This window comes from Triticum aestivum, chromosome 2A, assembly GCF_018294505.1.
Source record: "Triticum aestivum cultivar Chinese Spring chromosome 2A, IWGSC CS RefSeq v2.1, whole genome shotgun sequence".
Classification (NCBI taxonomy): domain Eukaryota; kingdom Viridiplantae; phylum Streptophyta; class Magnoliopsida; order Poales; family Poaceae; genus Triticum; species Triticum aestivum.
In genome coordinates this window covers 8,671,691-8,698,908 of record NC_057797.1, presented here as the reverse complement: position 1 = coordinate 8,698,908, position 27,218 = coordinate 8,671,691, and the positions used below count along the sequence as shown (strand labels likewise).

Sequence of the window (27,218 nt, the reverse complement as noted above, 5' to 3'; positions counted from 1 at the left end):
GAAAAAAAAGTTCATAAATTTTGAAAAAAGTACACAAACTTGAACAAAATTTCATCAATTTTGGAAAAAAATATTCACAAATTTGAAAAAACTTCATCAACTTTTAGAAAAGTTCATAAAGTTGAAAAAGTTCATCGATTTTTTAAAATCTCCCGAATTTGAAAAAATAGTTCATCAATTTTGAATAAAAGTTCACGAATTTTACTAAAGTTCACGCATTTATAAAAACAAAAAATAACAAGAAAAAATGAAAAGAAAGAAAAAAGTCAAATTCCGTGAACTGAAAAAGGAATTAAAAAGAAGTACATGTGCACATGCATTGAGATGTCCTAGTGGGTGTTACGCTTCTCTCTGAAAAAATGGATCTCGAGTTCGATCCTGTCGGCTGTGCACGCCCTTTTTTGACCTTTAACAGAAAAGGAAAAAAAGGTATATGGGCCGACCCAACTCGGAGGGGGCTTGGGGGGGGGGAGGGGGTGGCCCTGTATGAAATGGTCCTTAAGCGGGGCTCAAGGTGCCATATAGGAAATACCCCAAAACAAAGCACCAAAATGAACTAGAGCCAGTATTAGCCCAAACTACTGAGACCCACAACCACTTAACTAATATCATTCCTCTTAGAGAAAGTCCCAAGGCCCAGTTTGCTAAAAGGAAAACCGATTCACCTTTCTTCTTCCCGGAGACACGCACTGAACAGGTCTCTAGTGCTCGAATGACGATTGGAACAAGGATGCTTTCTGCTCCGTGCCCGCCCATACCTGGGAAGGTCCCCCCTTTGTTTCGGAGGCCTGGGGTGACCGCCCCCCTTGCCACCTCAGGGTCGACCTTAGTAGTACAAGTCTTGTAGATGTTGAAAGTTAGAGGCTACAAACAATCTTGTCCTTGAGTTAAAAAACACGCCCCATGGTGAAAATATGTCCTTTCATTAAAAAGACATGTCCCTTAGTGAAAGGATGTATCTTTGTGGAAAGACACACCCTTTAAGAAATAGATGCATCTTCATGAAAAAGAATGTGGTCCTTTTTTTGTAAAAACTTTCGATCTATTCATTATCAAAAATAATGAAAAGACTCATAATAATTGTATATTGACACGTTACAAAAACTAGTTGGCAACTTCGTAAAAATGAGGCCAATGAAATAGACTTAACCATCTCAAAAAAGCAATGTGCAGTTTGTTTGCGTTTTTTATACAATTCAAAAAAATGCAACTCCTTAAAATACAATTTCATATATAAGTATTTGTAATAAATTCACTGAAAACATCTAATCATACCGCAACAAAGCATGAGTTCTACACTAGTGCTACACTTTAAGTTGAGGGTCTTCTACATTTTAGTCACCTTTCTAATAAGCATATGTGCATCAACATGTCTAATCGTTCCTATCTCACTTCAATTCACATTAACTTATACATCTTAATTACAGGACATTATACTAAAATGTTCTCACTTTGAAACACGCAACGTTCGAATTACGTGCAATTTTAGGTGCATAAGATTTATGAAAACTGAGAGTGAGGAACAAAATGATGCATCTGGATCACATAAAACATAAAAAATGAAAAGTTATTAGAAAAATAGCGTTAGTATCAAAAAAACCTATATTTGTGTGTAAGAAAACTACCCTATAATGTAAATTCATGTCTGATCCTCCTGGGCCTGATTAGTCGTTTGTTGCTCTCCGGCTCCGGCTTCGGCCTTGGCCCCGGCTGAGCTGTCTATTTTATGTCGTGTATGTTTTGGGCTTGTTGAGCTGTGCCCTCAGCAATACCTCTGGACCTTATTTGTGTGATTTGGGTGTGTATTGAACTAGTCTTGTATGTGCTCTTGGCGGTTTGCTTTATTTATAAAGCGGGGTGAAAGCCTTTTTCGGTAAATTCATGTCTGAGAACCGAACCTAGGTGGTGTAAATTCTGTATTCTCACTCCTTCAGTAAAGGAACTTGACTTAGTCTTGATATAGCTTGTTTTTTTTGGGGGGGGGGGGGGGGCGGGTAGTTTCTGTAGTTTTTTTCCCCTTTCAAACGACTTGATGCAGCTTGAATTGGTGCTCTACCTACTGGTCGAGACATACTCATAGAAATATAGAATCACTAAAAAAGCTGCACCTTCTTTTGGTATGCTAACCCTTTGGTGCTCAGCTGCACTGCACATCTCTCTCTTTTTTTCTCTCAAGACACCAGCTGGACCTCCTTTTGGTATTTTAAGCCAGCGGACGGATACATGAGCGTGTTGGATGGCAAAATTCATCTGAACCGCGTGGTTGGGACGGTTGTGTACGGTTTGAGGGTCTGTGTTGAAGATGCTCTTAAGCCTTTGGTGCTCACCTGCACTGCACAACTCTTTTATTTTTCCTCTCAAGATGCCAGCTTTGTGCATGTTTCACACTTCTATTTTTCATCCAGCAAACATGACTTGCCTGTGCATCTTCCAAATGCCTCCAACCATATCATACCGTCGAACCATGCATGCATGCCCTTACTTGATTTTCTCCCTATTTTACACCAACGAATTTTCCATGGTTTAATTCTGTCCGTCTAGAAACTAAAACTACGTGCACATAGAAGTGTTCCGATGTGAGCGAAACTAGCTTGTTGCTCCCGAGGGCGAATGTGCATTTAGTTCTACAACTACATTTAAAAATACATATATACGGCAACTTCAAAACAATATTATGTATGAATTTAAGCTGTCACAAGGATGGGGTAACTATAATCATGTTGGCAACTTGAGTCGGTACAAACGTGGTACCTTTCTGTGGGCAGAAGCATGTCAACAACCTTTCCTGAGAAAACTACCTGAATTTAAAACTTTTGAATAAATGTTTTCTTCACAATGCTACAAAACTAATGTGAAAAAACATCCATAGAGAACCACCTCAACTCTGTAAACCCAGGCATACTACATTCTCTCACAAAAAATGTATACTCTAGAACCATCTAAAAAAAGTCATAAATAAATAATGAGGGAATCAGATAGATATTATTATTATATATGATGATATCCAGCCCACTCATCCACGTAGCATGCATACCCGTGCAGTCTCGCAGCACTTGAGTGGCAGGGTCCTGCTTTCTCCGAGGCCAAACAAATTTAAAAACACACACACAAAAAATTCAAGATAAAGCAGGGCAGTGCAGAGCAAGGACAGCACGTACGCTGTGATTGCAGCCTTGAGACAGAAACAAGTGCCTAGTGAGCAAAAATTATGTAGCCTATGATTGAAAAGATTTTATATCTCTGCTCCCTCCTCCCTTCTTCTCCTTTTCGGAAAGCAGAGAGCATAGCTCTCATGGCTACCTATGCAGCTAGAGTATCACTAGTCAATTCCTCACCATGCTGCTCCCCCCTTATTTGATACACGATGTGATTGGCACACCAGTGACTCATGAGCAATTTTGATACACATATCCTGGATGTGATTCGCACTATAGTGATTTTCATGAGAAACTGGCGAGCAAAAATAAAAATAAAAATAAATCTAAAGATGCATGAATGGATCTAGCTAGGGTGGTACACATGTTTCTAGATGCACCACATTGTTTGGCAGTGTAGCAATAGCAATGGCATTATCCTCCTCCCTTGTTGCTATGGACCAGTCCAAAAGAGGCTAAGGGGAGGCAGCACGCATGTCCATGGAGAGGGCTGATTTTTTGAGTGTGCAAGGTCGATAAGCCATAGCAAGCATGTGGGGGTGTGTTGCTACTCACATGGCACCTATGACACCATTTGGAGGTTAGCATGCATAGTGCCAAAATTTTCTCTTTTACATGTGGTTTTACATCCAAAGGTGGGTGTAAGCTTGATCCGAGCACTACAAATTTATAGTGGACCTTGTGGTCCTGAGAGATATGGGATTGTAGGATGTGCATCAACCACTTTGCCAGTATAAAAGTGTACCATTATAATTGCATAGACATAAAATATACGATAGTCACATCGCTGCTAGTGTAGTGATACGTGTCGACTAGTGCATCGACGCACACTCCATTGGCAATCCATTTGGCAAATGCGGCTTGTGGGAAACAACTATGTGATGGTTCATTGTTAACTACCCATCAATCACTCCATATACGCGTTGGATTGGCATGCCATGACGAGCGGGAATCTCACGTACAATTCTTGACATTTTTCCTACAATTTTCAATTACATTTTGGGCTATGGTTTTATAGCAAGCCAACATTAACCCACCACCGCCCCGACCTAGTACATGGCTTATTTTGCACATCGGTGTGCCTTACACTCATATAACCTTTGTTGGAATACATATATTCTTTGTTAGTAGTTTCAATGGTATTTTCCCATAGATAACCATATATTTATATACCATCTCAAGGAAATCACGTGGAGAAATCATCAACATGAGATCAAGTGATCAACCATGCATCCCTCCCATGGAACACGAACGACCTCCCCTTTTCCTTTCCATGGGAAACTAATCCATGCATGTTATGAAAAAGTTGTAATGCACACACAAGTTTATCACCCACACATATTCAAAGATATCTTGGAGCAACGAGCCAACAAGCAAGCATGCGTGCACCATGTGCTGCACATTGGGTGGCCCTTGAGCTGGGGCTAGCCACAGGGAAAAAAAGTCCAAAACGTTAAAGAGGATATACTCTAGATGTATGGATGAAGTAGTCTAGAGGCTAGGCTATATACACTTTTCTCTACCTCCTTTTCCTGGCCTCGGACGTACGTACGTATGGATGATCCGATGCTGCCGCCATGCATATGCCACGCTTGCATATGCCTCGCTAGAAAACTTTGCAGTTTCTTCTCACACATTATCTTCAGGTTTTATTTTCCATACAAATTTGGTTTTCAGTGCTCACACCATGATATTTCTAATACAGCTTACGTATTTTGTATGTGAATACATTGAAAAGACATATTGCGGTATTCATTCCAGGTGTATATGTATACGTAGAGAACCATTGTACCTGCGTATAAGGTATACGAGGCATGCTCCGTTTGAACGCACGCTGTTGCGTGCCTGCTGCGTGACTGTGTAGCACTCGAGTTGTTTCGTCAGAGAAAGGGAAAATAAACGGCTGTGATCAACCGAGTGCAAGAACAGACGGCCCCACCTTGTGCCAGAGAGGTGCAGGGCCCACTGCCTGTCAATACAGAGGCTTGGCCCACCGGCCAATTTGCACTGACACAAAGCAAGCAGCAAGGCCTGTTTGAAGTTTGAACTAGAGTATGTTTGTGTGGAATCCATGTTGGTCCCATATGCTCCTCCTAGCAAAGTTCAGAACCTGGTCTAGTAAAAAGTGCCATGGTACTGCTACTCCCTAAAGGAAAAAAATGAAAAGTTCTATGCTACAATCACTGCATAGTATTTTCGTGCTACTATACAAGGATGCAACAGCTAGGTGCTATCCTACATGCTTACACACCGGACGTTGTTGGCTGTGTGCATCTGCTGCTATTGCTAGTTGCTACCCGTCTTCGGGAAGCATAATATTTTCCTTGTGTTGATGTTTCAAAATATACATATTACCTAAAGTATAATAAGTTCGAAGGTTAATGGAGTAAGATATGTTACCAAATGGGAGTTGTTTCGTCAGTTATATCGACTTTTTCACAGCAACGCCTTCAACTGGTGTATCCATGAAGCCGTTGCTATGGAAGAAGTTGATTTACTCGTAGGTGTTTATTTCGTATCTTGTAACGGTTTCATAGTGGTTTGTGTTTCTTACGTACTCTGTTTAATAATCAATAAGAATGGTTGTATGCATCACAATGATGCAGAGGCGGAGAGTTTCAACCTTCTTTAAGAAAACAAATGTAGAATATGTTTAAGGTTAATGGACTAAGACATACTAATGATCATGGTGATGTTTTTTGTATGTTGCTTATTGTCTACTATTGTAGATGAATTAACGGTCTCTATTATCTCACCCACGGTTGCACACACTTGTTCAAAATATCTTGGATTTATGCTGTTGAATTCTAGAACAACTGCCAAAGACCACTTCTTGAGGGTGTTTATATGAGGGGCATTTCTTTAGATTTTTGGTATTTGGTTCAAATTTAAAGCCAATAATAAAGCTAAAAATAAACTATTCTCTAACTAGATAAAGGGTGCTTACATGAGACATTCCCACAAAAGGGCCTCCATAAAGAACACTGGTTTGCTAATTCTCAACGTCAAATTGACACCATGTACAATGGAATCCGTGCAAGATTTATCTTTTCTAAGCTATGAAACAAAAATATGAATATGTTTTTGGATATCTATGAACAATTAATAAAATCAGAATAGACTTGGTTAATTCCCCCATCACCCTTGGCAGAATAAAAACCCCTCGTGGCTCCCAAAAGAATGCCATGAACCGTTCAAATTAAAATCTACTCCCTCCGTTCCTAAATACTTGTCTTTCTAGGCATTTCAACAAGTGACTACATACGAAGCAAAATGAATGAATCTACACTCTAAAATATGTCTACATATATCCGTATGTAGTAGTCATTTGAAATGTCTAGAAAAACAAATATTTAGAAACGGAGGGAGTACATAGCAAAGGGTGGCTTATTTTGGACTTCATGCGTTCCATAATTTTTATCGTGGCTTTAGTTCAAATACACTGTAGCCATGCTCATCACCTCGAACGAAGGACGTGAGTGCTTGAGAGATCGCTTTCCATGCAGAGATCACCTTCCCGCGTTATTGCGACCCAGCGCATTCTTGTGCAGCGGTCACTCAAAGAGTACACATATACATACTGAAATACACACATCCTCTCACTGACAAAGTGATGGCATTTTTGCCCACTTTTAATAATTATTACACACATATTAACCAGGCAACAACAATTATTTGATACTACACCGCACACAATCACCAGCTAATTACTAATTAACCACTCTATATAATTATATATACTAGCTAAGTAGCTATACTAATCCCAGACCGCGGACGTGATTATAATTAGTAGTAGTAGTAGACCGTAGTACAAGCGGCAGTGACACGTGCCGCCGCTACATGCAGAAGGAGGAGGAGCTCATGTGGAAGCAGGGGAGCGCGTGCGGCTGCTGCTGTGGCTGAGCTGCCGCTGGCGGGGCGTTCCCGCCGCTGCAGTTGCTCTCCGGCGACGACGACGCGGACGCGGACGAGAGGGAGTAGTTGCCGTCGGGGCGGCCGGGGTTGAAGGGCGGTATGGCGTCGGCCGAGGCGGGCGGGGGCGGGTGGCGCCAGCGCGGGAGCGGGCCGGCCAGGAGCAGGGTCTGCAGGAGCGGGCCCGCCGACACCACCGCCTCCACCAGCCGTCCCTTCTCCGGGAGCCGCCGCGCCAGCGCCATCTCCACCTCCGCCTCCTCCTCCGACGTGGCGGCCTCGTCCATGGCGCCCGCTCCTCCTCCTCCCAGCCCCAGGACGCCGTGGAGCGGCGGGTCGGGCACGCTCTGCGGCGGCGGCTGCTGGGCGGCGGTGTGGTGGTGGAGCAGGAGCAGGAGGGAGTGGCAGTGGCGCCGGAGCTCGTCGCGCTCGGCGGCCGCGCACGCCACGAGCCGCGCCGCCTCGTGCTCCACGCGCCGGAGCTCCTCCCGGTGCGCGCCCCGCGCCGCCTCCAGCTCGGCCAGCGCGCGCAGCAGCGCGTCCCGCAGCTCCGACGCCGTCGAGAAGCACTCCAGCTGCTGCTGCTGCTGCTGGTTGCCGTCGTCGAACGCGGCGAGGGACGGGTCCCACGGGCCGTAGGCGAGCGCGGCGTGGGCCGGCTGGAGGTGGCCGTGGAGCAGGGGGTGGCAGCCGGCGCCGTGGTCCTCCATGGAGGAGCGTTTGGGTTTTTGGGTTTAGAAATGTGTGCTACTAGTGAGGATGATGGGATGATGATGATGGTGAGGATGATATGTGCATGGGTGTGGGTGCGTGCGTGGGATCTTGGCTTGGGGATGGGGATATATATACACGATCTCTTTCTAGCTTTCTTTGGTGTTTTTTTGAAATAATTAATTAAAACAGTGTTGTTATAAGATTATTGATGAATAATGTAATTAGAGAAGGTGTGCTAGATGTATAAATATTCATAATTGCAAATGCATATACTATCAGGTTTGCTATATTCTTTTCGGTGAAGCAACAATTAGCTGTTCTATTGACAAAAAATGGTTGAAGCAGGGCCAACCAAGAAAGCACATATAAGAAACACAAAATATACGAAAATGCAAAACATATACTAACATCAATTTTTTAGGCATGGCAAATTCAACGTTTTTCATCTCAATTATGTTACGCGAGGATGACAAATTTAGTTGGCGAGTATAAAAATTTTCTGACTCAAAATAAACTAAGGAGGGTTTGCCATTCTCACCAACTAAACTTTGCCACCCTAATTTCCCATGAAAAGCGTTTGTTTATTCACTGGGTATTCGGGTCCAAAATATAACAGATTTGATGTACATCACCCGACTAAAATTTTCTTTTCTGCCAGTCAGCTGTGCTTTTTTATTCCACTTGATCTATTTTTTACTGCAATCAATTTTTTTTCAAGAAATGAATCATTTCTTTTATCCCACATGATGCATTTTCTATCTACGGTAGCTGCACATTTCAAATTTGTGCAACCATAGTTTTTGTTTTATTGGGTATGTTCTCATTTTTCTCTGGCATTTTATTTTGGCCGACTGAAACTTTGCGTTCTTAATGCATCGATGATTTTTTTGTCACTGAACTTAATATGATTTGTGTCTTTCCTCTGGTGTGTTAAACATTCTAGTTGTCTTTGTGGGAAACTTTTCCTCTACTGATTTGTAAGAAATTTCCACTCGACTAACTTTTTTCAATCTTACCTCCAACGCGTAAAAGTATTCCAGTTGACTAGTTATGTAAAAGATATCAAGTCGACTTGTGAGCAGTCAGACCCAATATAAAACACGCTAGAGCTTGGAGTAGGGATTAGAGGAGGAAAGAAAAACAGAAAAGTGCACAGGCACATCGTTTCCCTGAAACAAGGGCGACATGGCTCACAACCACCCAACACACCTCTAAATTAAACAAAAAGCTACTAGCAAGAGTCTTCTCCTTTTTGCCTTGGGAATCGATAATATCCTCGAATCCTTGTTTGCTAAAGGTGCATGATGCATTCCTCGCAAAAAAAAAAGGTGCAAGAAGCATGACTGGTCAAAGAATTAAGCACACGACAAAATTCGTACGTTCAGGGGACATGAAGATTCTGCTCCCGATCTCAAATGCACCACCGTCAAGAATTAAATCGAAGAAAATCATAAAATAATTAAAAATCAACCAAAATTATTGAATGTTTACAAATTTTCGTGAAGACAGCATGGCTGATGCCCTGAACGAAAAAGAACAAAACCGATGCTTCAAAAAGACTATTTTTGGAAGCATTTTGAAGTGCTGTTTTTTTTAGAAAAACTTCAGACCTCCACGAATGTGATTTCCGTACAAAAGCACATGAAGAAATTAAGCAATGTTTGTTGTAAAAAAATCAGATTTTTTTTGAAAAATAATCTTTGTTTTTCTTTCCATTTTACTGTTCATAGCGGAGCATTTGAGCTCAGGATTAGAATGGCACTTTCATAGGTTTTGGTTTGTATTATGGTGGATTATTGTAATTTTTGCGGTTTCAATAATCTATTGCTTTAAAATATATTGTTTGTTATTTTAATTACTCACTTGAGCCACACTTACCACAACTTATTTCTGGAACAGCTTTCCAAATATAAGATTAACCTACAAAACAAATCAAAAAGAAATCCACCATTAACCGAGCAATGGGAGGCGGATCTCGGCTGAAAAGTGATCAAAGTTCCTTTTTCAGCACGCATACATATGTGCAATTTACTCACAAGGGAATATTGCTTTTAGTTAATATGCTTAATTCAACAAGCTCCTTTTATGTATCTTTGTTAGCTTGCTTTCATTTCACCCTTTTCCCTTTTGTGCATGGATCCTATGTTTTCCACAACAAGGGAATCCAAGATGGGAACTACTACCATGCATGACATGCATGCCATCATATTCTAGTTCCAGTAGCCAATAATGCATCTTGGCCCTAGGTTCTTCTGCCTTGTGTCCCTATCTGTAATCATCATCACCGGGCAAGTCATCTTTCACCCTTTGCCCAACTTTATCCGAAAGGTGTTGCAGCTAAAAAATAGTTCTTCACCTGTTTGGGATCTAGCTAGCCATGTGCTTGCACTGCACTGTAAGTGGCTCAAATGTGAACTGTGAAACCCTGTAGGAACCAGGAGGAAGCTAGCTAGCTTCCTCTGAGCATGTTTGCACTGATGATTACACCCCAGAGATATCATTTTCACATCTAAATGTACAACCAGCTTTGGGGGAAAAGTGTCTTCCAAAAAAAAAGGGTTGGGGGAAAAGGATAGGCCAAACTAAAGTTGCATGCGTGCATGCCAACCTGCATAGTACATGCCACTAGAAATATTATACATGTCATGACTCATGACTAGGAGAATGTACTGTCCATGTGTGCATGCATGCATGTGTAGCTGTGAGTTGGTAGCAGGCAGGGGTACCTCTCAGGTGGAACTTCAGAAGACTACTTGCCATATGCATGGTGACATCAAAGTCTCCTTGTCTAACATGGAGAGGGGCAGATCATATAGCTTCTAGAGCGTCAACCCTTGGAAATTCAGGGATGATGGTGTACTTTCTTTGTTACGCTGATCTCATTTCTGCAGGGAAAATTAGATCATCTCTGTAGGATCAGGATTGCCTTATGAGAACCGGACGGAAGTCGTTTGTTCGTCGATCAGGCTCTAACGACTGTGCCATCGACATGTATGATCCACCTGTGAGATGATCTCTTTGGTGGATTTCCTACCATGATACTATGTTTTTCATCACAAAAATGGTGGATTTCCCATGACAATATGATAGGATGTAGCGTGGGGCCGGATCGCACAATATTCATGCAAGAATCCAAGACCTGGTTAGGCAGAGCTGACAAGGTGTGTACCACTGCCATCCAACGTTTCTCCACTTGAACGCAGAAGAGCCCCGTTCAAGTTCAACGCATTTCATTCTAGCTATGCTACATATAGGACTCTAATTAGCAGCTCATGTGGTTGTGCTCCCATTAGTGAGTCATGATAAAACAAGGGAAGGGGTTACGAAACAGTGAGGTTACCACACCCTCTGTTCTCTTTTATTTGCCACCGTAGAATGCGTACAATCAACCTTTATGACCAGTAAATTACACAACGTTTTCTACTCTCTCTGTACCCAAATACTTGTAGTTGGGGGACTCCCCCAACTACAAGTGTTTGGGTACAGAGGGAGTAGATTTTTTTTGCATCAAAGGCACGAAAGGATTCTGTGATGTAAGTAGGTATTACGTCTTCTTCCGAAAAACATATTGATTTTTTTTTGTCAAAAATTGTGAAGCGAAAGACGCAAATTTGCGAAGAAGGTAGAGATCTGATTGTCAATTTCCCCCTACTCATGTGATTATTGACAATAATCTAAACCAGCACGCAGACTGATTCATTAACTATTTCAATTAGTGGTCTATGAGCATAGCTAATCAACTTGATAATGAAAACTGAGCCATAACACTTGGACGATTTCCCTGTTTACCATGTCTTGTCATCAACAACGGAAGTCAAGAGAATCATGATATCTAAGCTATTGCTTCTGCATAAGGCTCTACACCATGCACGTACACATATTACCCCCATCTCGCCAGTAGCATGATTATGACACCTCTGATTCCCATGTACAACTAGCTTATAAGATTTCTATGCGTTCATATGTGTACCAGCGGTATAGTAGCCAGAGCCACTGACCTTCCGGACTAATGCACAGTCGAATAGATTGAGCCAAATATGGAATCATTAGAATGTCCACTCTGGGATAGTGTACTCCTACCATATCTGGTTATGAAATGTAAATCTCTACGTCTGATTAACAACCACCCAAAGTCACGGCTTAGTGGCATGTACTGTTCATATGTTAGCCCGTTGAGTGAAATGACGCGGAGAGGTAAAATAGACATCAAAGCATATATCTGAAAAAAACGCAAGCATGTCTGTAAAAATTGTTAAACATGTATAAGAAAAATGTTTCCTGTGTATAAGGAAAATGTACAATCTATATGAAAAAGTGGACATCAAAATCTATACTCCCTCTGTCCCATAATATAAGAATGTTTTTGACACTAGTGTAGTGTCAAAAACGTTCTTATATTATGGGACGGAGAGAGTATCTACAAAAAGTGTTAATCATGTATATGCAAAATATTAAACGAGTATAAAATAATGTTCCTGCTGTATACAATAAATAAAAATCTGTATGAAAAAGTAGACCTCAAAACATGAATTTATAAAAATGTTAATAATGTATTTAAAAAATGATAAACGTGTATGTGTGGTTCTAGAAAAATGTGAATTACCATAAAAACCTGTCAAATGAATACTTTAAAAACTGTTAACTATGTATTCAAAAAGTGTTCAAAACATGTATTAAAATAATGTACATCGTGTTTTAAAAAGTGTTCAAAGTGTATAATTTTTTTTCATGTGTACACTAAAAATGTACATTGTGTACTGAAGATAAGCAGGCATGTGGTAAAAAACATAAAAAATCTAATAAAACCGACACTGGAAAAAATGAAGAAAAAACATAGAAAGAAAACCGCTGGAAAAACAAAGGAAAAAACCCGAAATAAACAAAGAAAACAGGTGAAAAACCCAGAGGAAACCTGTTAAGAAACAGAAAAAAAAACTAAAAAATAAAACACACAAGAAAAGACCTAGCAAAACCCCGATCGAAACCAGCGAACGAGAAAAATATATTGAAAATGAGCCAGCACAGTAGCCACACGTGAGGGCTAAAACCTTCAGCGAGACGTATGTAAGACTGGCGTTTAACGAGATATAACATTTGCTATATGACGACCTCCGCGCCAAATAAGAACCATGCCCCGCACTATGTGGTGCTGAACTAGCAAACGCTCACCCCACTCCCTCCCCTGCATGATTTTGTGCCGGCTCACGTGCGGGGCAGGCGCCCCTGTTTTACTTCCATTCTTTTTGGTTGTTTTATTTTGTCCATGACTCCAAAAAAATTGGCGAATTAAAAAAATATCATGATTTCAAAAAAATCTTCATAATTTCAAAAAATGATTATGATTTGGCAAATGTACGTGAATTCAGAAAATGTTCACGATATCAAATAAATGCTTAGAACCTAGGAATAATGATCGCAGGTTTTAAAAAATGATAGAGAATTGCATAACAAGGTTCTCAAATTCTAAACATGTTCACAACTATTAAAAATATGTTCAAAAATTTGAAAATTGTTTCCGATTTCAAAAATAAATCATGAATTCAGAAATTAATCATGATTTCTAAGAAACCTTTATGGCATTTTCGACAAATTTTCGAATGTGAAAAAGGGAAGAGAAAAAGGAAAAACAATAAAAATAAAGAGAAAAGGAAAATATAAAAATTAAATACGAAAATGATGGAAATGAAAGAAAGAAACAAAAAAAAGGAAGAAGAAAAAACCCGATAGAAAAACTAAAATTTCCAAAAACCGGAATGGTCATTGGATAGCGACCTAACGCATACCCTCTTTGCCATTCTTGAACAATTTTAGAATTTATAAAGAAAAAATACCAAATTTGTGAACATTTGAAAGAAATTCATGAATTATTTATTAAATTAATGAATAATGGTTGGATATTAGAACATTCTTTTGAATTCAAGAACAATTTGTTAAATTGCTGGGCAGTTTTTTACAAATTCAAAAACATTATTTTGAAAGTCGTGAACATTTTTCGAACTCACGAACAGTTTTTCAAAATTGATGAACATTCGTCTTGAATTGTTTTTCGAATCTTGTGCATTTTTTTAATTCACGAACATCATTTTGAATCTTTATTTTTTTGATTTCTAGAACTTGTTTTCAACATCAGGAACATTTTTTCAAATTCAGAGATATTTGTTGAATTCATGAATATTTTTTAAAATTTACAAATATTTTTAAGATTTGGAAAAAGTTTAAATACTGATTTTTATAAAAGAAGAAAACGCAAAAAGAAAAGAAAAAAACAAAGAGCAAAAAGCAAAAAAAATGTAAAAAAAGAGTGCGTCCCGCCATACAGATGGGCTGGCATAGAAACGCGCACCTCTAGATTGCACTAGTTAGCGTGCATACGCAATGTATGTCTGGAGTAATATAACAACCTTGAGAACTCAAATGCATAAAAATATATTCCGATAGCATTTTTTTTGAACCAACCTATAATTTAAATGAGTTCATGAAAGCTACAGTTTAGCTTCGTACGCATAGAATAAAGGCACAACTAATTGTGCACTGTGAAATTTGTACAAAAAACTTTACATATATTGCAAGTCAGCAAGTCAGCAACTTTTTTTCCCAGTGAAGCAAGCAGGTAATCTCATGGACATAATAGTGGACAATTGGGTTTACCATTAGGGCATGGGCAATGATTTTATTGGCTGTAAGGAGGGGAGTAGAGTTGATGTGCACAGAAGAGTCATTAACAAATGCAAAATTTTGACACTGAAGAAAAAGTCAAATTCTTTTTTTTTTTGAAGAAAAGACAGTAGGAGAGGCTCCTACTGTTTTGTATATATTTCTCCCTTTTGTAAAGATTACATGTGAATTACAGAAGTGTTACATGAATGTTCTGCCATACCCCCACCCCTGGGGGGGGGGGGTGTTGTGGAGGAACACTAAGTGGTTACTTTTACAAAGTTCGAGGGGAGTTAGGCTAGTGAGTTACAAAAAGTAGTTACAAAAGACCTTTGCGCCTCCTTCACCCTGTAGGAGGCCAAAATCTCCCTTGAAACGTGTCAACCAGGAATCGGTACTAGGGTTGACCCCTCTGAAGTGTTTGTTATTGCGTTCTTTCCACAAACTCCACGCTGCCGTGAGAAAATTTTCCATGAAGAGAGGTCTATGCTCAGACTCATTGGTTTGTGCGATCAGATCAAGTCTGGAGTCAAACTCCGGCCAGGCAATGTCAATCTTCTCCCAACAAACTATACTGAAGGGGCAGGCGAAGATCATGTGGTCCACAGTTTCTTCAATATGTTGTCCACAAAGAAGGCAGTCAAGAACTTCACCAATGTTATAATGACGACGCTTCAGCATGTTCCTTGTGTTCAGACGATCAAGAAGAAGCAGCCATCAAGAAAAAGTCAAATTCTTTTGAGAGTATAATGCAACAGTCCAATTATATGTGGGAAAACAGTGTTTAAAAAAAACTATTACGATGATATCCAATCTAATAGGATATCACACTCGATTGCCAAAATTCACACCATCAGAACTCGCATCAACTGAAAAAGGGTTTCAATGTTTTTTATACCCAAATGACAAACATCCAACCAACCGAGATCTAACAGGGAAGGAACAAACTAAGTCAAAACAATATGAGCTACACAAGCTGTTTGAATAGCAAACTTTACTCTTATTTAAATCCTAGGTACGGAACAGTCCAAATTGTCTTTTTGGACAGTATACTTCTGCTGGGCAATCTACCTAGATCACCGGTCTAGCCTTTGCAATACTCTTAACAACACTTTGTTTTTCTGGAAAGACTTGATCTGCAGGAGAAGAACTTGCCAGGGCATCGAGCTGACCTTTTCATCATGTCCGCCTGCATACAGTCACTCCAGACATGCTTCTTGACAAAGTTCTCAGCATCCTTGCTCTTGTGGTTCACAGGAACTGGGGTGCAAACCTGAGTCGCAATTTATGTTCTCCTACCTGCAGATGCTACTGGGCCTGCTCATTGCATGGGAATATATCCCCTGAGAGTAAAATAAACACTATGTAACTGTCTCAATGATGAAACACTGGCTTGCTCTTCGGTACTTTCAGTATCCAAAACTTTTCTTCATTTTAACTCAGAACAAAAACAGTGGTTGTTTTCTTTTTATTTTTTTGACGGGAGGTTTGTGGCTCTAGTGCGGGGTGTGGAGGTTGCTAAATACCTGTTTTTGATCAAACATGTTTAGTGACGCATCTAGACTATAGAAAGAGCAACAGACGGATAGGATGATTTTTCTTTGGATCCCGGCACTTTGTGCTTTTATATGGGTAATAGAGGGCACCAGCTTTTGGACACTGAATTATGCCATTTCAATACAAATACGATTTGAATTTCTGAACTATAAAAGCCCCAATTACATAGCAACAGAGAGACACAATGAACTTACATGTCACAGTTCGTGTTCAGACACACGAATGCGCTCCAAAGACAGTGAGTAATGGCGCTCTGTATAGTGGCCGGTATCTGCAAAAGAAATCAAAAATTAAGAAAATATTGTCATTTAGAAGAAAACATCGTCATCATTATTTCATTAGATTTATAGATCTAGATGTATTGTCATATCGCACCTTCAGGTTTCTGTCCTGGTAATTAGTGTATCCCATCCATAGATAACTTGAAACGGGAAGCTCTGAAATGGCCCGTTCATACAAAACTTGGATACAAGCAGGGTCACCACAAGGCTCCCTAAATATATGATGTATTTCTGTTTCATCACCAACAAACAACCAACATTGAGTTTACCGCAAACCAGGATTTGATAAAGAAAAACTTCGTCATGCCAGGACACTTATAGTTTGTTAGCCTAGGATTCAGTCGTGTAGCTTCGTTGATCCTCGTACTGCTTCCGTGCATTGTAACATCTCGCTAGCCTTTTTGTAAGCAGGTAAAACGTTTGGGAGAACATCACCAAACTGGGAATCCGGGTGATTTGTATTGCCTTCTTCAGCTTCCCAACTATTATACACAAAAAATTATTCAAGATCAGCCAAAGGCATAGATAAATGGCAGTGGAAGAGCACGCGTACGCACTGAACCTGCTTTGCCTTCTCTTCATCAGTCCATCACTCACGGTCAACATAGCCATCTCATATTCTCTGTAAGCTTCCCACAGTTTGCTGCCTTCAGTCACGTGTAGATCCCCTGCAGTCATTGCTAACATTGAGACACTGACTGATAATGCCCCTCAACATAATCGAGGTACGTGAATATTTTATTTTCTGATATCTGCAATATTTTGTATAACACATGCTCTTTACTAATTTTCATTATTTATTTTAAATTGATTATAGATAGCTTAGTAAGATAACTTTTCCAGATTCGGAGAAAAGACTGGACCTTTATTAAGTGGGCCGCACTGTTGACAGCCCATTTTACGTGTGGCTGGTAGCAACACGCTGCTCCTGCTCGGAGCCCATTTCAGAGCGTCTCATACTATCAGATTTTCCATTTTTACTATTGTTGTGACTGAACCATGAAGAGTGCATGTGATGCGACGGTTTTCGATTACAGACTGAAGCATGGAGCTGAAGAAACAAAAGTAGCAAATGTACAAACAAACAGGCTACATGTGTACTGAAAGATTAGTGAAGCATGGAGCTGTGATTCTCATCATCACTGACCAAGATAAAAGGACGCGTATCATTTCCTTGCTGATGAGCTGCGGCGCTGCTTATCGACTGCAGTTTTTTTTTTGCAGGAAAAGCCCAAAACAACTTTCACTGTCAACCTCCGCTAGAGTAGAGTGCACATATATCAGGTGCCAGATCCTCAAAAAAAAAATTCAGATGCCATGTAAAATGTAAAAGGAGCCAAGGCAAGATGAATGCAACAATAAGTAAACGTCCATGAATTTTGCTATCGAACAATAAGTAAACTACTATGAATATTTCTTTTTTTTGCGAGGGAAACTACTATGAATATTATAAATACTAGTCAATTTTTTCATACTGCTCAGACAGTTGGCTCGTCTTTGTCACATGATTGGACATTTTGACAAGTACCCATTCCGCAGCCACAGTCAAAGTCATCCATGGAGACTTTTCTATTTTGCCAAGAGTCCTGCTGTATTAATAATGCTAACTGATTAGTTTGCGGCAAATATGGGGTCATTAGAAACTCCCCTCTGGGTGGACTCTATGGTTCTTCAATATGTTCATCAACATGGTCTCCAAAATTTCTATTGTGGTAAACGTGTGATATGCAATAACATGATGGCACGGGTTAGTGGTGTGCCCTGTTTGATTGCACGCTTGCACATTAAGTGAGACGGAGCTTGAGTGCCAGCATTAAGTAGAATCGTGGACGTCAATATTTTCTTTTCTTGCCATCCCATGGAGCTCAATATTTTTTCAACATTTATCTAGTGGCATGTAAATATAGTGGCACAAGTGTATTTTGTTTTCTGGAGTTGTTCGTCTACTCTGAAAATAATGACAAAAGACACTATCGGGGCAGAGTCCGTTCAAGAAGTCTCTTTAGAATTCATTTTGGGCAGTGCTGTTCTCCCTGAGGCCTTTCTGTACAATTTTGGCCCACAATTATGAAGCATTTACCCCCCGTAAATTTTGGACTGCCTCATGCTTTGGTAATTGCTATGACCATACTCAGTACAGGGAGAAACTATGCAGGAGGTACAATACAATTTCTTGTATGAACATGCCTTGTGGTTCTTCTAATAAAATAAAACCAAGTTGGATCATACTATTTGCTTTTCCATTTTTACCATTGTGGAGATCAACATCAGGTCAAGCCTGAACTCTAAAGAAAGCAGAAAGTGCGACAATTTTCGATTAAAGAATGAACTAGCACAAAATAAGCCACATAGAATTGATTGGATTCTGATGAAACCAGAGGAGCAAATATAGAACAAACTAGTTACATGTGCTCTGAAACTAAGGTATAGAGCTGTGATTCTCATCATTGACCGAGATAAAAGGGAGCATACCATTTCCTTGTCAACGAGCTGTGGCGCTACTTCTTCGCTGAAGTTCATCTGGCAAAAGCCAAATAATTTCCAAGGTCTGATGGTCAAACGTTGCAACAGCAGGCTGCACATGTGGGATCCCATTGCCTTGTATGTTAAATGTAAAAGGAATCCAATGGAAGACAAATGCAAAGAAATTAAATATACAATTTGCTATGGGACAATAATCAATTTGAACCTAGTGCGAATATTACAAATACTGGTAAAAAATCTCCCATCCACAGTCTAGACAAGTATTTGTCAATGGAAGACACTAGTGCTGTCCTTGTCAAATATTTGGACATTTAGACTTTTCTAGTTTGCCAAGAATCTCCACAAGACTTGGCAGAGACAAGCCAAGTTAAATTTGTCCAGAGACCGACCAGCAGTTTACCTCATCAATCCCAGCCATGGAGACTGCCATATCTGCAGTTGCAGGTGAACTTGTGAGCCAGTTCATCTCCTTCCTAATAAACAAGTACAACTCCTTGAGCCATGCCCGATCAGAGGAGAAGGGAGTGGAGAGGTTGCAGCACCTCCTGATGAGAGCTGGCACCATCGTTGAGGAGGCAGACGCGCGATACATAACCAACTCCGGGATGATGATGCAGCTTAAGACGCTCTCGGAGGCCATGTACCGAGGATACCGTGTGCTGGACAACTCAAGGTACCATGCCCTCCAAGACAGTGCTGGCTTCGACTAGGTTAGAATCAACGACTCATCTAGGAACAACTTATACTCCCTCCGGTCCTTTTTAGTTTGCATATAAGATTTGACTGAAGTCAAGCCTCGTAAAATTTGACCAACTTTTTAGAAAAAATGTCAACATTCACAATCTGAAATCAATACCACTAGATGTGTCATGACTTAAAGTTTCATATTATATAACTTTAGCATGGCAAATGTTGATATTTTTTCGTATAAATACGGTCAAACTTTGTGAAGTTTGACTTCAGAGAATTCTAATATGCAGAGTAAAAAGGACCGGAGGGAGTATATAGCCAAGCGCTCTCGAATAACAAATGATATGGCCACGTGCCTCGAGTCACATGGTGCCTTGGAAAGCTTAGAAATTGCTGTTGCTAACATGGCAGAATTTGCTGTGCTTCTGGGTGGATTTGAGCGTATGTCTCGTAGGCCATACGATGTTTATCTTTACACCGACAACTTCATGTTTGCCCGACACGCTGAAAAGCAAAAGCTCTTCAGCTTCTTGTTGCAGCGTAAAGGGCCTCCTGGAGATCATACTCTGGCAGTTCTTCCGATCATAGGTGATGCGACAACGGGGAAGAAATCTCTGGTTGCTCATATGTGCGGCGACGAAAGGGTCCGCTCGAGCTTCTCCTCTGTAGTGCACTTGAATGGAGACAACCTTTTGAGAATACTTGACCATGGAAGGACCATGGAAGGGATGATCTTGATAGTTATTGAGTTTGCTTCTGATGTAAGTGACGATGACTGGAAAAGGTTTCACTCATTTGTCATAACAATGGGCAGAGGAAGGAAGATCATCATCATAAGTAAACTTGAAAGATTAGCCCGGTTTGGATCAGTGAAACCAATTTTCCTGAGCCTTTTGACTGACGATGAGTTGAGGTACCTTTTCAAGAAGCTGGCATTCGGAAGTGTAGACCCTGCAGAACATCCACGGCTAGTACAAATAGCAGATGAATTCGCCAAGGTGTTGCAGAATATGGAAGGTTCAATTGTCGCAACAAATTTGTACGCAGATGTGTTGAGAAAGAATCTCAATGTTCAGTTTTGGCGTTGCATATTGGACAAGGGGAGAAGATATGCTAACAGAAACCACAAGGCCGTACAGCAAGGGCATCCACCGGACATAACAGACTTTGCTTTGTGTCCACTTAGCATGACACATCATATAACTGATGTTTCAATCAAGGAGGAATCACCAAGTGTGACATTGGGGAAAATTCTGGCAGATCCTAGTGTTAGACCGAAAGGAGACTTCACTCTAATTACATGGGAATCAAGGATACCCCCTCATAAATCATTTGCTCATTTTGTAACGAGTCGTGCTGATGATACACATCAAGGCAGGGCCTTGCCAGGGAGGAAGCGACGAGGAGTGCCAATTTAATATTTTTCAGAACTCCTGTAGTGTAACTCTGGTTGTATTTTATTTTATACATGACAAACTGTTCTGTCTATGAATTACTATATTGTATACTAAATGTATTACAGATCTCAATTACTGTACATTAAACTTGTATGTTTTATCAGATCCGACAATCCACTACCATTGAACTTCTTGGATAACGAACAACACCATCTAAAGTGGCAGTTGCTAATCCTCCTCCTCAGTAGATCTAGCTAGTCTCGGTAAGGTGGCTTACTAATGAAATGAAACAGGGATGAAATTGACAAGAAAGCAAAGTCTGGTGACTAGCATTTTGCTACACTAGATCGTATAGGCTTTGCAATCGACCAATCAACAAAGAATTCCATGGTAACCATCTCTGATGTACCATATAAGATTACATTTGCAGTTATAGGATCCTTCACGGCCCAGCGCCGCCCACAAAACCAGTAAAATGTTTTTTTTGTTGCAAAAAATCGGAAATTGGAATAGGTCTAGATTCAAATAACCGGTGAACCAATTTTGAATAGCTCGGGGATTACCGCGGCTGCACACTGCATCTACGGGGCACTGAAACCAATTTTCCTAAGCCTTCTGTCAGACGACGAGTCGAGGTACATTTTCAAGAAGCTGGACGAGGGGAGAAGATATGCTAACAGAAACCACAAGGCCATACAGCAAGGGCATCCACTGGACATAACAGACTTTGCTTTGTGTCCACTTAGCATGACACATCATACAATTGATGTTTCAATCAAGGAGGAATTGCTGCATTACTAGCTAGTAGCTGCGGCGCTGCTTGGGAGCTGCAACATGCTCGTGCGACGGTGCGAGAGCCAGACCTTGGAGGCTTTCAGGCTTTGGATATAATAATATATGAGATGACTGGTTGTTAGGGCATCTACAATGGGAGATGCTTATCTAGACGCTTAAGCAGAAAAAACAAATACCTAAAATAAATAAAAAACGCTAAGCGCTATCCATTCCAATGCAAGGCGCTAACCACCGATGCTAAACAGCCGGATTGGAAAGAGCGCTTCGCTCAGCTCGTGTAGGAAAAGGGCCTAGCGCCCCGCCTACTCTGCGTCCGATGCCAGGATTCAGCGGCGTAACTGCCAATTAGCTGGGAATTGAATCCTAGCGCCCCGCTGCTAGCGTCCGCATTGGAGATGCCCTTAGTGGACTGTAGATGAGCTGGGAAACGAAGCATACTAGCAAATGTGTAGAAATCCTGGACGGGCCATGGCCCATTTGGGCCCCAACGAAGCTCCACCCCTGCCACTGCTACCACTCCCCACTATCACTTAGCTCGTCTCGGTAAGGTGGTCTGCTAGCAAACAGAAATCAAACCAAAAGAAAGAGGTTCTGAGTCTGACTAGCATTCTGATACCAACCATCAACTCTGTATAGTCACGGTAACGCTCTTGCATGTGTTGTGCATAGAAGAAATGCAGATCAGATCAGGCTGCAGTTGCAATCACAGACGCGATTAGATCAAGATTCAATAAGTCTGCTTAGGTGCCGGGGTCCTTGAAAAAATCAGTAAATTTGGCGAGATTTGGGAGGTCGGAGAAGGTTTAGATTGAGTTTGCCGGGGATTTGATTTCCAAGAACTGGCAGAGCAACGCGGCGGCGCGCTGCATCTGCGAGGTTGCCGTCAGCGAGGCTCCGCTCCGGCGCCCGCAGGCCCTAAGCGCAACCGACCGAGCTAGGCGCCTCCCCTCCCTCCCTCCCTCCGCCAGCTTTGCGTCGGCGACCACCGTGGATCTGCGTGCTTGTGCTTGGCGGCTCGGCTGGGGATGAAGGGGGTTGGAGATGGACTAGACGCTGACAATTGGGTCCCACCGAAAAGATAAACGTCTTTTTTTTGCTGGAGAAAGCTGAAAATGGTTTGGTCCATCCAAAACTTTTTCTTTTTGATTGAGAATCTGGTCCACCCAAAACTGGGATCAAGAAAACTGGGGTACGTTTGAAAAAGGGAAATCTGAGATATATTTCTTGGATGGTAAGTCTGACCCTTAAAAGCACAATATATAAACTTATGCTCATAATATAAGAGTCCCATTTGGTATGATCACGACCCCTCTGATTCACATTTTAATTAGAGAAAAGTATACTTTTCATCCCTTAATTCTTGGCGAAGTCTAGATTTGGTCCCTCAACTTCAAAACCGGACAACTTGCGCCCTTAACTACTGAAACCGGCCAAGATTCATCCCTGGTCACGGTTTTGACCGGTTTTGGTGCTGTCCCAACCCGGTTTTGACCATGCTGACTCAAACTCGCATACCTTTTCCAAGTCCGTTCAATGTTTTCAAATTCGGGTATTTTTTTCAAATACGTGAACTTTTTAAAAATTTGTGTACTTTTCCAAATCTGCGTACTTTTTTCAAGTTCACGTATTCTTTTTTTAATCCACGTACTTCTTTAAAGTTCCTGTGGTTTTTTTAAATTCATGTAATTTTTAAAAATTGACATACTTATTCCTATTCACGTATACTTTTCTGGGTTTGAAAATTTTATGTGAAATTGAAAACGTATGCGGATTTGAATATCTTTTACGCGAATTAGAAAAAAATGTGTGGATTTGAAAATTTATGTCAACTTGAAACAAGTATGTGAATTTCAAACAAAGTTCATGGATTGGAAAGGAACACGGATTTGAAAAAAATACACGAACTTTAAAAAGTATGCGGATTTGAAACAAGTACGCGAATTTAAAAAACAGATGGATTTGAAAAAAAATACTTGGATTCGATAAAATTACACGGAGTTGAAAAAATACACTGATTTGAGAAAATTACGCAAATTAAAAAAATCATGGATTTGAAAAAGTACACAAATTTCAAAATAGTTCACAGATTTGAAAAAGGTATGTTTATTTTTGAAAAAATTGCACGACCTTGAAAACTATGTGGATTTGAAAAGCGTATGTGAATTTTAAAAAGTTCACGGATGTGAAAAAATTACGCGAATTTTAGTCGGCACCGGTCAAAACCGGGGTCAGTCAGCACCAAAACCGGTCAAAATCGAGACCAGGGACAAACCTTGTCCGGTTTCGTTAGTTGGGGGTGCAAGTTGTCCGGTTTCGGAGTTAAGGGACCAAATCTAGATTTCACCAAGAGTTGAGGGACGAAAAATATACTTTTCTTTTTTAATTACGACTAGCTTATAAACATTCTCTCCAGCAATAAGAAAGCCTATAATTCTCCGCATGGCTAACATCGCTAGTGGTGTTCTCTGTTCCGCATGTTTGCATGTTAAGTGGAACCCAAACATTTACCTAGTGTTTTTCTAAGTACTCCCTCTATAAAGAAATATAAGAGTGTTTAGATCACTAAGAAATATAAAGTGTGCTATACTTCGTGTGTTATTTGACCATTGATATGTAACAAAATAGTTGGGTTTACATATATATATATAGTGTCATCGTATTATCTTGTGAACTATCTTTATGCCATATGTCTTTACATTGATTTTATACATATATTCTAAGAAAAAGAATCATAATCAAAGTCCAAAACAGTAAAGGATGCATTACGCTTTGAGGAGGGAGTGCATGTGACAAAGGAATATTCTTGTTTCTCTTCTGGATTTTGCTGAAGGAAATCACAGGAGCCGCTTTGTTTGTGCGAGAGCTATGTCTCCATTAAGCGAGACGGAAGCTGCTCTCGCTGAAGAATATCGCTTCTGCACGGGGGATCGATACTAGCTAGTTCCTCCAAGAAGAAGACCAGCGTTGCTAGCCACTCCGCACACCTGGCGTTCGTGGCTAGTCGTGGGGGGCGTCTTTCTTGAGATAACTAGAGCTGGATTTCTCAGGGTTTTTCTTCTTTTTTCTGTTATTTTTATTTCTTATCTTTTCTCTTCTCCGGATTTTAAATTTTTTTCATTCTTTCTTGCATTTGTTTCTTTAGTTTTATTTTTCATTTCCTTTTTTATCTAGTTTATTTTGTTTCTTTTTTTGGTTTCTATTTTTCTTGTTTTGTTTGTTTCCTTTTTTCTTTTCATTCTTTTGTACTCCCTTCGTTCGGAATTACTTGTCGCAGAAATGGATGTATCTAGATGTATTTTAGTTCTAGATACATCCACAGGCGGAGCTCCCGGTAGGGCGAGGTTGGGCGCTCGCCCTACCTTGATTTTTGACGTTTCTGTTTAGTGTATATACGTATATATAACGTGATCGATCGCTAAAAAGTAGAACGGCTTAAAAATCGGCGTGAAACGTTTTGTTGGGCCGTGATTACCCAACCAACTGGGCCGTAGCAAGTAGCAGGTCCCGGCGCCTCGCTCGATCCACTCTATCGATCGTCCCCAAGCCAGCTCCAGGATCCAGAGTCGAGCGACTCCGCTTCTAGTCGACACACAAACCCTAGCAGGAAAAGGGGCGAGCTCGCACGTTCGTGGCGGCCAACCAAGCGCGCGCGCGAGGCCAATGGCCAGAAGGAGCGCGCATGCAGACGTGGTCGTGTACTCACGTTTCCGGCGACCAGCAGCACACTGTGCGCGTGAGGCCGGTGGCCAGTAGGAGACCATGAACGGGAAGGGAGTATGGCTAGCAAAGATAATGGACATAGGTAATTTGGTTTTGAATTTTAGTGTCATTTTTTTGGAGAATGGTTGGACAATCTACATATAATGATTGGTGGCATTTTTTGTGATGAATTGCATATTAGAAAATAAAATTTTCTGGTAGTTGTTAGCTGCATCAAAAATATACTCTCTCCATTCATAAATCTATATAAGATATTTGGATTTTTAAACATAGACTACATACGGACTGTAATGCATGAACAAACACATTACATATATTTATATACATCAAATTCAGAAAAAAGCTACTAGAACATCTTATATTTGTGAATGGATGGAGTATATGCTTAAGAATTCGCCCCACCTCAAAAATAATCCGTCCTCCGCCACTGGATACATCCATTTCCGAGACAAGTAATTCCGAACGGAGGGAGTATATGTCAACAACATTTTCCTAATACACGTTTTACATATCTCTAATAAAGTTTAACAATTTTTTTCATATGTGGTCAATGTTTTTTCTATACACATTTTAAAATACTTGATTAAAAATTTACATATACAGGATTAACATTTTTTGAATACATGGTCAATATTGTTTCTATATATAAATGCTTGACTAGCAGTTTCAAATAAAAAGATTAACATTTTTTGAATACATAATCAACATTTTTCTATACACAGTTAACATTTTTCAAACACTTGATTAACATTATTCAAACAATTGTTCATTTTTTTCAAATGCTTGATCAACATTTTTGTATACATGATAAAATGTTTTCATCATTTTTAATTCATGGTTAACATTTTTATACATATTTCAGCATTTTCCAAATGTTTGATTAACATTTTTCAAATACTTTTCAACATTTTTTTCAAATACTTGATTAACATTTTTATATAGATGATAAAGAAATCATAATTTCTTTAAAACATGATCAACATTTTTCTATACACATTCAACATTTTCTGAATGCTTGATTAAAAATATTCAAATTCTTGTTAAATATTTTTTAAATACTTGTTCAGTACTTTAAAATGTGTTTTGTAGAGTTTTTTTGTAATATATATATACATAGTAACATGTGTTTTGAATCGCGCTATTCGTTACCCTGGATGAGGAATAGTTATTCTTCACCCCCTCTATTTTACTATCAATGCACCGTAATTTTATGTTCCGTAAGTTTTGTCTTATTTCCGACGCAAAAAGGGACCATAAGAAAATATATAATCGCCGTAAAAAATATTTTATGTTATATAAAATTACAAACGTAAAAACATAGTCTAAAGTACACATAAACTTCAAATTTTCTTGTCTTATGACCTATATTTTTTATTTTTTTATGTCAAATTTGACCTACTGAATCAATAGGAATGTAACTATTTGAATTCCAAACATAATTTAATTATAAAATGATCGTAAGATTACCTCGGGTGAAGAATAACTTATGTTGCACCCTGGGTGATAAATAGTAACACTATATATATATATATATATATATATATATATATATATATATATTGAATATTGTAAAGTATAAGGAAAAGTACAAAAATAAAGCAAAAAATGAAAACAGATAACAGAAAAAAGAGGTTAAGGTCTGCCGCATGCATGGGCCCGCCCATCCTGCTCGCCCCTTCAACGAGTCGATATAGGGGCGCCCCTTTGTTACCGAGCGCTAGTGTTGTATCTCAGCGCGGTTCCTATTTTGAATAGGACAATGTTTGCACGTCTAAAAACAATTCGCGTATTTTTGAAATGTTTATAGATTTAAGAAAATCTTAAAAAATAAATTATTGGATTTAAAATTGTTTGAATAT

General features: G+C 39.9%; 1 long non-coding RNA gene and 1 pseudogene across 2 annotated transcripts; one reads left to right on the top strand and one right to left on the bottom strand.

The window, feature by feature from the left end:
- Positions 1-14,429: 14,429 nt before the first annotated feature.
- On the bottom strand, positions 14,430-18,950 carry LOC123184212 (uncharacterized). Of its 2 annotated transcripts, none has more exons than XR_006492936.1 (6): positions 18,746-18,950; positions 16,836-16,941; positions 16,368-16,755; positions 16,187-16,263; positions 15,608-15,778; positions 14,430-15,120 (listed from the first exon to the last, which is right to left on the bottom strand). It is a non-coding gene; the product is annotated as an uncharacterized lncRNA (long non-coding RNA). The 2 variants fall into 2 exon arrangements; XR_006492937.1 differs by lacking the exon at positions 18,746-18,950 and adding an exon at positions 17,137-17,484.
- A 90-nt stretch (positions 18,951-19,040) lies between these two features.
- On the top strand, positions 19,041-20,865 carry LOC123184211 (uncharacterized; annotated as a pseudogene).
- Positions 20,866-27,218: the final 6,353 nt, after the last annotated feature.